Source organism: Balaenoptera physalus (assembly GCF_965194825.1).
Source record: "Balaenoptera physalus genome assembly, chromosome: 4".
NCBI classification, from domain to species: Eukaryota; Metazoa; Chordata; class Mammalia; order Artiodactyla; family Balaenopteridae; genus Balaenoptera; species Balaenoptera physalus.
Window position 1 is genome coordinate 7025442 of NC_138891.1, and position 9818 is coordinate 7035259.

The following is a 9818-nucleotide window of genomic DNA, read 5'->3' on the forward strand; positions in this document are numbered from 1 at the left end:
TAGGTCTTCTGCCCATTTTTGGATTGGGTTGTTTTTTTTTTTGCTACTGAACTGCATGAGCTGCTTGTAAATCTTGGAGATTAATCCTTTGTCAGTTGCTTCATTTGCAAATATTTTCTCCCATTCTGAGAGCTGTCTTTTCGTCTTGTTTATGGTTTCCTTTGCTGTGCAAAAGCTTTTAAGTTTCATTAGGTCCCATTTGTTTATTTTTGTTTTTATTTCCATTTCTCTAGGAGGTGGGTCAAAAAGGATCTTACTGTGATTTATGTCATAGAGTGTTCTGCCTATGTTTTCCTCTAAGAGTGTGATACTGTCTGGTCTTACATTTAGGTCTCTAATCCATTTTGAGTTTATTTTTGTGTATGGTGTTAGGGAGTGTTCTCATTTCATTCTTTTACATGTAGTTGTCCAGTTTTCCCAACACCACTTATTAAAGAGACTGTCTTTTCTCCATTGTATATTCCTGCCTCCTTTATCAAAGACAAGGTGACCACATGTGCGTGGGTTTATCTCTGGGCTTTCTATCCTGTTCCCTTGATCTATATTTCTGTTTTTGTGCCAGTACCATACTGTCTTGATTACTGTAGCTTCATAGTATAGTCTGAAGTCAGAGAGCCTGATTCCTCCACTTCCATTTTTCTTTCTCAAGATTGCTTTGGCTATTCGGGGTCTTTGGTGTTTCCATACAAATTGTGAAATTTTTTGTTCTAGTTCTGTGAAAAATGCCAGTGGTAGTTTGATAGGGATTGCACTGAGTCTGTAGATTGCTTTTGGTAGTATAGTCATTTTCACAATATTGATTCTTCCAATCCAAGAACATGGTATATCTCTCCATCTGTTTGTATCATCTTTAATTTCTTTCATCAGTGTCTTATAATTTTCTTCATACAGGTCTTTTGTCTCCTTAGGTAGGTTTATTCCTAGGTATTTTATTCTTTTGTTGCAATGGTAAATGGGAGTGTTTTCTTAATTTCACTTTCAGATTTTTCATCATTAGTGTATAAGAATGCTAGAGATTTCTGTGCATTAATTTTGTATCCTGCTACTTTACCAAATTCATTGATTAGCTCTAGTAGTTTTCTGGTAGCATCTTTAGGATTCTCTATGTATAGTATCATGTCATCTGCAAACAGTGACAGCTTTATTTCTTCTTTTCTGATTTGGATTCCTTTTATTTGTTTTTCTTCTCTGATTGCTGTGGCTAAAACTTCCAGAACTATTTTGAATAATAGTTGTGAGAGTGGGCAACCTTGTCTTGTTCCTGATCTTAGTGGAAATGGTTTCAGTTTTTCACCTTTGAGGATGTTGTTGGCAGTGGGTTTGTCATATGTGGCCTTTATTATGTTGAGGTAAGTTCCCTCTGTGCCTACTTTCTGGAGGGTTTTTATCATAAATCAGTGTTGAATTTTGTCGAAAGCTTTCTCTGCATCTATCGAGATGATCATATGGTTTTTCTCCTTCAGTTTGTTAATATGGTGTATCACATTGATTGATTTGTGTATATTGAAGAATCCTTGCATTTCTGGGATAAACCCCACATGATCATGGTGTATGATCCTTTTAATGTGCTGTTGGATTCTGTTTGCTAGTATTTTGTTGCTAGTATTATGTTCATCAGTGATATTGGCCTGTAGTTTTCTTTCTTTGTGACATCTTTGTCTGGTTTTGGTATCAGGGTAATGGTGGCCTCTTAGAATGAGTTTGGGAGTGTTCCCCCCTGTGCTATATTTTGGAAGAGTTTGATAAGGATAGGTGTCAACTCTTCTCTAAATGTTTGATAGAATTTGCCTGTGAAGCCATCTGGTCTTGGGCTTTTGTCTGTTGGAAGATTTTTCATCACAGTTTCAATTTCAGTGCTTGTGATTGGTCTGTTCATATTTTCTATTTCTTCCTGGTTCAGTCTCTGAAGGTTGTGCCTTTCTAAGAATTTGTCCAGTTCTTCCAGGTTGTCCATTTTATTGGCATATAGTTGCTGGTAGTAATCTCTCATGATTCTTTGTATTTCTGCAATGTCAGCTGTTACTTTTCCTTTTTCGTTTCTAATTCTGATGATTTGAGTCTTCTCCCTTTTTTTCTTGATGAGTCTGGTTAATGGTTTATCGATTTTGTTTATCTTCTGTAAGAACCAGCTTTTAGTTTTATTGATCTTTGCTATTGTTTCCTTCATTTCTGTTTCATTTATTTCTTTTTTTTTAAAAGCAATGTCAAACCTTCTCCAGTCTTTTTTAAATTAATTAATTAATTAATTAATTAATTTTTGGCTGTGTTGGGTCTTCGTTTCTGTGAGAGGGCTTTCTCTAGTTGCGGCAAGCGGGGGTCATTCTTCATCGCGGTGCGTGGGCCTCTCACTATCGTGTCCTCTCTTGTTGCGGAGCACAGGCTCCAGACGCGCAGGTTCAGTAATTGTGGCTCAAAGGCCTAGTTGCTCCATGGCATGTGGGATCTTCCCAGACCAGGGTTCGAATCCACGTCCCCTGCATTAACAGGCAGATTCTCAACCACTGCGCCACCAGGGAAGCCCTGTTTCATTTATTTCTGATCTGACCTTTATGATTTCTTACCTTCTGCTAATTTTGGGGTTTTTTGGTTCTTCTTTCTCTAATTGTTTTAGGTGTAAGGTTATGTTGTTTATTTGAGATGTTTCTTGTTTCTTAAGGTAGGATTTTATTGCTGTGAACTTTCCTCTTAGAACTGCTTTTGCTGCATCCCATAGGTTTGGGTAGTCATGTTTTCATTGTCATTTGTTTCTAGGTATTTTTTGATTTCCTCTTTGATTTCTTCAGTGATCTCTTGGTTGGTTATTAAGTATTGTATTGTTTAGCCTCCATGTGTTTGTATTTTTTACAGATTTTTTCCAGTAATTGATATCTAGCCTCATAGCATTGTGGTCAGAAGAGATACTTGATACGATTTCAATTTTCTTAAATTTACCAAGGCTTGATTTGTGACCCAAGATATGGTCTATCCTGGAGAATGTTCCATGAGCGCTTGAGAAGAATGTGTATTGTATTGTTTTTGGATAGAATGTTCTATAAATATCAATTAAGTCCATCTTGTTTAATGTATCATTTAAAGCTTGTGTTTCCTTATTTATTTTCATTTTGGATGATCTGTCCATTGGTGAAAGTGGGGTGTTTAAGTCCCTACTATGATTGTGTTACTGTTGATTTCTCCTTTTATGGCTGTTAGTATTTGTGTTATGTTTTGAGGTGCTCCTATGTTGGGTGCATAAATATTTACAATTGTTATATCTTCTTGGATTGATCCCTTGATCATTATGTAGTGTCCTTCTTTGTCTCTTGTAATAGTCTTTGTTTTAAAGTCTATTTTGTCTGATATGAGATTTGCTACTCCAGCTTTCTTTTGGTTTCCATTTGCATGGAATATCTTTTTCCATCCCCTCACTTTCAGTCTGTATGTGTCCCTAGGTCTGAAGTTGGTCTCTTGTAGACAGCATATATATGGGTCTCATTTTTGTATCCATTCAGCCAGTCTATGTCTTTTGGTGGGAGCATTTAATCCATTTACATTTAAGGTAATTATCGATATGTATGTTCCTATTATCATTTTCGTAATTGTTTTGGGTTTGTTATTGTAGGTCTTTTACTTCTCTTGTGTTTCCCATTTAGAGAAGTTCCTCTAGCATTTGTTGTAGAGCTGGTTTGGTGGTGCTGAATTCTCTTAGCTTTTGCTTGTCTGTAAAGGTTTTAATTTCTCCATCAAATCTGAATGAGATCCTTGCTGGGTAGAGTAATCTTGGTTGTAGGTTTTTCCCTTTCATCACTTTAAATATGTCATGCCACTCCCTTCTGGCTTGCAGAGTTTCTGCTGAAAGATCAGCTGTTAACCTTATGGGGATCCCCTTGTATGTTATTTGTTGTTTTTTCCCTTGCTGCGTTTAATATTTTTTCTTTGTATTTAATTTTTGACAGTTTGATTAACATGTGTCTTGGTGTGTTTCTCCTTGGATTTATCCCTTATGGGACTCTCTGTGCTTCTTGGACTTGATTGACCATTTCCTTTCCCATATTAGGGAAGTTTTCAACTATAATCTGTTCAAATATTTTCTCAGTCCCTTTCTTTTTCTCTTCTTCTTCTGAGGCCCCTATAATTCGAATGTTGGTGTGTTTAATGTTGTCCCAGACGTCTCTGAGACTGACCTCAATTCTTTTCATTCTTTTTTCTTTATTCTGCTCTGCAATAGTTATTTCCACTCTTTTATCTTCCAGGTCACTTATCCGTTCTTCTGCCTCAATTATTCTGCTATTGATCTCTTCTAGAGAATTTTAAATTTCATTTATTGTGTTGTTCATCAGTGTTTGTTTGCTCTTTTGTTCTTCTAGGTCCTTGTTAAACGTTTCTTGTATTTTCTCCATTCTATTTCCAAGATTATGGATCATCTTTACTATCATTATTCTGAATTCTTTTTCAGGTAGATTGCCTATTTCCTCTTCATTTGTTAGGTCTGGTGGGGTTTTACCTTGCTCCTTCATCTGCTGTGTGTTTCTCTGTCTTCTCATTTTGTTTAACTTACTGTGTTTGGGGTCTCCTTTTCTCAGGTTGCAGGTTCATAGTTCCTGTTGTTTTTGGTGTCTGCCCTCAGTAGCTAAGGTTGGTTCAGTGGGTTGTGTAGGCTTCCTGGTGGAGGGAACTACTGCCTGTGTTCTGGTGGATGAGGGTGGATCTTGTCTTTCTGGTTGGCAGGTGCACATCTTGTGGTGTGTTTTGGGGTGTCTGTGACCTTATTATGATTTTAGGCAGCCTCTCTGCTAATGGGTGGGGTTTTGTTCCTGTCTTCCTAGTTGTTCGGCATAGGGTGTCCAGCACTGTAGCTTGCTGGTCATTGAGGGGAGCTGTGTCTTGGTGTTGAGATGGAGATCTCTGGGAGATTTTCGCTGTTTGATATTACATGGAGCTGGGAGGTGTCTGATGGACCAATGTCCTGAACTTGCCTCTCCCATCTCAGAGACACAGCCCTGATTCCAGTTTTTCTTCTGTTTATTTTGAGTGAATTATAGGCCCTCCCCACTCCGGTACTCACTAGGGTTTAAGCATGATCCTCTGTACATAATTTAAAAATCAAAACACCAACTGGCGGATTTACACAAACCCCCTATTTTTAGCACAGTATTAAAAAATATGGCAGATTTTATTTTTGGCCACACAGCCGAGCAGCAACAGAGGAGGCTCCTGGGCATTCCTCCATCCCTGAGTGCAGAGCTGGGCTGACCATCTCCTTGCCTGGGCAGCTGCCTCTCCTCTGCTCATCTTTCAAATTTCCCTTTCTACAGGAAGTTTAGCTAGCCAACCATAGGCAAAGTTATCTTCCTTTATCTCTGTACACTATAGCATCTTTAAAAAATCTGTCTATATTGGTTTAATCCATGTCAAATGTAGTTTATAAAGGGAAAGGACAAGTACCTTTGTACAGAATATACAGACAAAGCATCAGTCCATGTGGTCCATAAGAGGGGCAGGGCAGACAACACTTTTCCCTGGGAACAGCAGCTCTAATTCCAGGAAGGGTTCTCAGCTGAAGTCTGTGCAGCCAGGACCACCCTCCTCCAGCCCCAATCTCAGCCCCTGCTTCAGCTGGGTTCCCATTTCCCGTGCCTCCCCACTCCCTTAACCCCTGATGAAGAGCCCCAGGAGCTAAGGCTAAGAAGATCATGTCCTTAGGGCATGCATCTCATGTTTGGGAGAAGAAATATACACCACTGAACACGGAGCACATGGGGGATGGAAGGGACACCACGGTCCAGGGAGGGGGAGAGGCAGGCATCCCAAGAGGTGGGGGGGCCTGGCCCCCAGCCAGACCTGAATACGGCGCTGCTTCCAGGTGTTCTTAACAAAAGAAGAAACTCCTACAACCTAAGGGGAGGAGTTGTCCCATTTATACACAACATTGTAAACATATACGGTCCTGTTATTACATGTGCTTCAGTTTGGTGTTTGCATGTCTGTCTGTCCATCTGTCAGGCTGGGGGCTGGATCTCAGGAGATTTGCTGGACTACGTCCCCTTCCTACTGCCCCCACCTTCCCACCCCGGGAATGGAACCTGGAACAGGTATGGTCCCACATCTTGGTGGGATCCGGCAGGCACAGCCTGAGCCTCTGCCTCCACTCTGGCTCCAGAGTCCTGTGTGTGTGTGTGTGTATGTACGTGGAGAACCTGTGTGCAAGTGTGTACAAGGGGGAGGTCACGTCACGGGGGGCGGGGTGCAGAGAGGGGGGCTGCTGGAGGCAAGGCCTGCCTGGGGTGGCTGGCTCACGAGTGGATTCTCCGTGGGTCTCTGGGCGGAGATTCTCGGCAACCAGGGTCCGCAGTCAGCACCCCTCACAGTGCACATGCTAACCCTGGATGGTCTTCAGGGGCATCGAGTACGAGTCCATGCCGATGAGTCACTCGTAACGGTCCCCACAGGATAGCCGCCGTCCAAGCCCCCTGACCTGGCAGGGCCTCAGACATGGTCACAGCTACATCTTCGGTCGCTATTCCTTGCCGGTCTTCTGCACGGCCTCCTGCGTGCCACTCTTACCGCTGCTGGTAGAAGGCATCTCGTTCCTCGCCTGTTTAGAGAACTCGGGCATAGTGCATGTGCTGGGAGGGCTGTGTAGGACTGCGCCCCAGAGGAGTGTGCCTCTCTCCTCGGCTTCACCTGGCTCCTCACCTGTGCAGGGGATGGCGTCAGCCTCCGTGTACTGTGGCTTCCCAAGCTCCAGAATGTCACCCACATCCACATCCAAGTCAGCATCCCTGTCCCGATTCTCTTGGCCGCGGTACGTGAGGAAGCCAGAGCCTGGAAAACCACCTCCCAGGAGAGTGGTGGCCCACCTCCGCCTCCGCGGGCTCCACTCACGCCCCAGGGTGGTGCTGTTCTCAAGCTCCACGTCCAGGGTATCAGTCGATCCAGGGCATCATTCGCAGCCATGCAGGAGCCTCTGCCCTTCGTCTTGCTTCCTCCGTTTCATTTTCCCAATCGGATCATTCAGTAGGGTCTGCGGGAAGGCCTACTTCCTCCTTCCTGCCGGCACCCCCTCCCCGCCCCGCTCCATCATTGGTTCAGACACTCAGCATAGCCACCAGGGGGCTTCTCTAGTGGGACCCCGTGGCCGGGGATGCGGGCGGATGCCCCCTGGCTGCCTGGTGGCAGTGGCAGTCATGATGACTCCTCTATAGCATCTTGTATATGGTTCCATTAGGGATCTTAACCCATATTAGTAGTTTATCTAGATACCTGTTTTCTCCCTACACCATGAACACCTGGAGAACAGGAAATGCACTCTATCTCTGTTTCTCTATTGCCTATAACATCCAGAGGCACAGAGGTCGGTCTTGATAAATAAACCCATGTTTACTGAATAATGAAATTCATTTCAAAACTTAGGGTGAAGCAAAGGGTTGAATCTTTCAAATAAACTGGTGTATTTCCTTCTAATAATAATGAAGGATACATACCTCATTTTCTGTCAGAAACTCAGAGCAAATTTCTGGTGAGCATTTCTATAGCTCCTTGGTATTCCCTTGTTTGCTTGTAGCTGGGCTTGGTCCTATTTTAATCATCTTTGATCTTTTTTTAAAAAAATAAATTTATTTATTTATTTTTGGCTGTGTTGGGTCTTCATTGCTGCATGCGGGCTTTCTCTAGTTGCGGCGAGCGGGGGCTACTAATCGTTGCGGTGCATGGGCTTCTCATTGCAGTGGCTTCTCTTGTTGCGGAGCATGGGCTCTAGGTGCGCAGGCTTCAGTAGTTGTGGTGCACGTGGTCTAGAGTGCAGGCTCAGTAGTTGTGGCGCACAGGCTTAGTTGCTCCGCGGCATGTGGGATTCTCCCGGACCAGGGCTTGAACCCGTGTCCCCTGCATTGGCAGGCAGATTCCCAACCACTGTGCCACCAGGGAGGTCCCATCATCTTCAGTCTTATTCTGCCTGTGTTTTATTATAAGCAATCCCAAGTGTTTTTAAAGATGTAAAGACCTAAATAAAAACCAAAGAACACCATGAGTCTGTGTTACCGACAAGGGCCCTTGGATCCTTTAATCAGTAGAAACTGATAAGAGGCCAGATGAGAATTTCAGGTAAGTCTTTATCGAGGCTACTTCTGTAGCTCCAAGGAGCAAAAACAAGAAACAGGTGTCCTTACTGTTCCCTGAGAGAAGCTCTGTGGGTCCTTAAATGGGGTAATAGAAGGGGCAGGTCCGTGGGTCCACAGGAGGCCTACCTTAGGTGGTCTGCTCACCTCTGTGGTGGTGCCGTGTGCAGGAATCATGCCACAGTACCCTGCTTTTGCTCCTGGCACCTCAGAAATGGCAGTTGGTTTGTGGCCTTTTTGTATCCTATTGTTCATAATTACCCCAACCGCACATGCGTGTAGTTATTTTTAGTCATTCATAGTTTCTTTGTATTTTGTTACTGGAGGAGACCTTTGTCCCGGTGCAAGCACTCTGGTAGAGAATCCCAGGTCCCAGCCTATCTCAGCTGGATTCAAGGGGTTGCCCTTAGCAGCATCTTGGGACCAGAAGGGAAGGGAACCAATGCCCTTAATGTTTCTGAAGGAGGGGAGAACATTCGTTTTTTTAAAAATCCATCAGAGTTAGAGAGGAATCTCCCTGAGCAATCTGTTAAGTCCTTAACTAGGACCAGTTTAAGGAAAGGCATTGAGATTCTCTGACCTGCTGGGTGTGTTAGTACATTATATAGTCAAATTTGGAATATGTGATCCACATATTTTCCAGAAGGCTTTGAATTCCAACAATGCCTAAAACATTTACCAGCGATTTTTAGACTGTAAGGCAGTTTTTTAAAACTGTAAGGCAATTTTAAACTGGAAATACAATTGACTTTCTAAATGCTGAGGGGAAGAAAAAAACTAGTGAATTAGAAACTGAACTGAAGTCAATTCTCTAATCTTTATTTCTTCTTCTTATACCCATCTACTTATCCACATCTCCTATTTTCTCTCCTCACATGTTCCCTTTTCTATTACTCTAACTCTAACATGCAGCTTTCAGTTTTTAATACTTTTTTTGGAGTGACTCAGGAACACATGAGCTTTCTCTCCCTACTCCAGAAACTTCCACACCATTGCCTGTAAGCCCCATGGAAGCTTGCACTGCTTGATTCTTCATTTACCTCCTAGTTTAGGACATGTGTGGCTCAGAGGAGCCAGAGAAAGAAGGGCCTTCATCTTCAAAGTTCCAAGATAATAATGTAATTATATGATGAATTCAAGTCTTTGAAAGTCTATGCCTGGAATCTAACTGCATCCTGAGTTCCCAAAAACCAAATTTGTGTCATCTGATCATTCTTTCATTCTATTCACCATGAAACTTTTCTCCTTGTCCCTCCTAGTCTGAAAAAACACTTGTTTTGCTTAAATATTACACAAGCGTGTTTCACTGGGCAGAAAGAGGAGTGCACAGGTCAGGAGGGAGGGTCCTCTAAGGTAACTAAGAAGCTCCTTAGAGTTTCCCATGTCTTTATTATAGAGCTGCCGTAGCTTTGATAGAAGTTACCTGCATGGCTGCAGGTACAACCCTACCTTTATAGACTAGCATGTCTTCTACTGCCTGGGACAGCCTGAAGGTCTTCCTGTGACTTAACTACCTTCCTATACATTATATCTCAGGCCAGGGGAGAGTAAACTATAGCTCATGGGCCAAATTTTGTTTTGTTTTTTTTTTAAATGACACTTCTGTTTAATGCTTTCAATGTTTAATTCTGATTTTATATTAACATTGTAACTCTTGCTTTTTTAATTTTTTATTTTTTTAAATAAATTTATTTATTTTATTTATTTATTTTTGGCTGTGTTGGG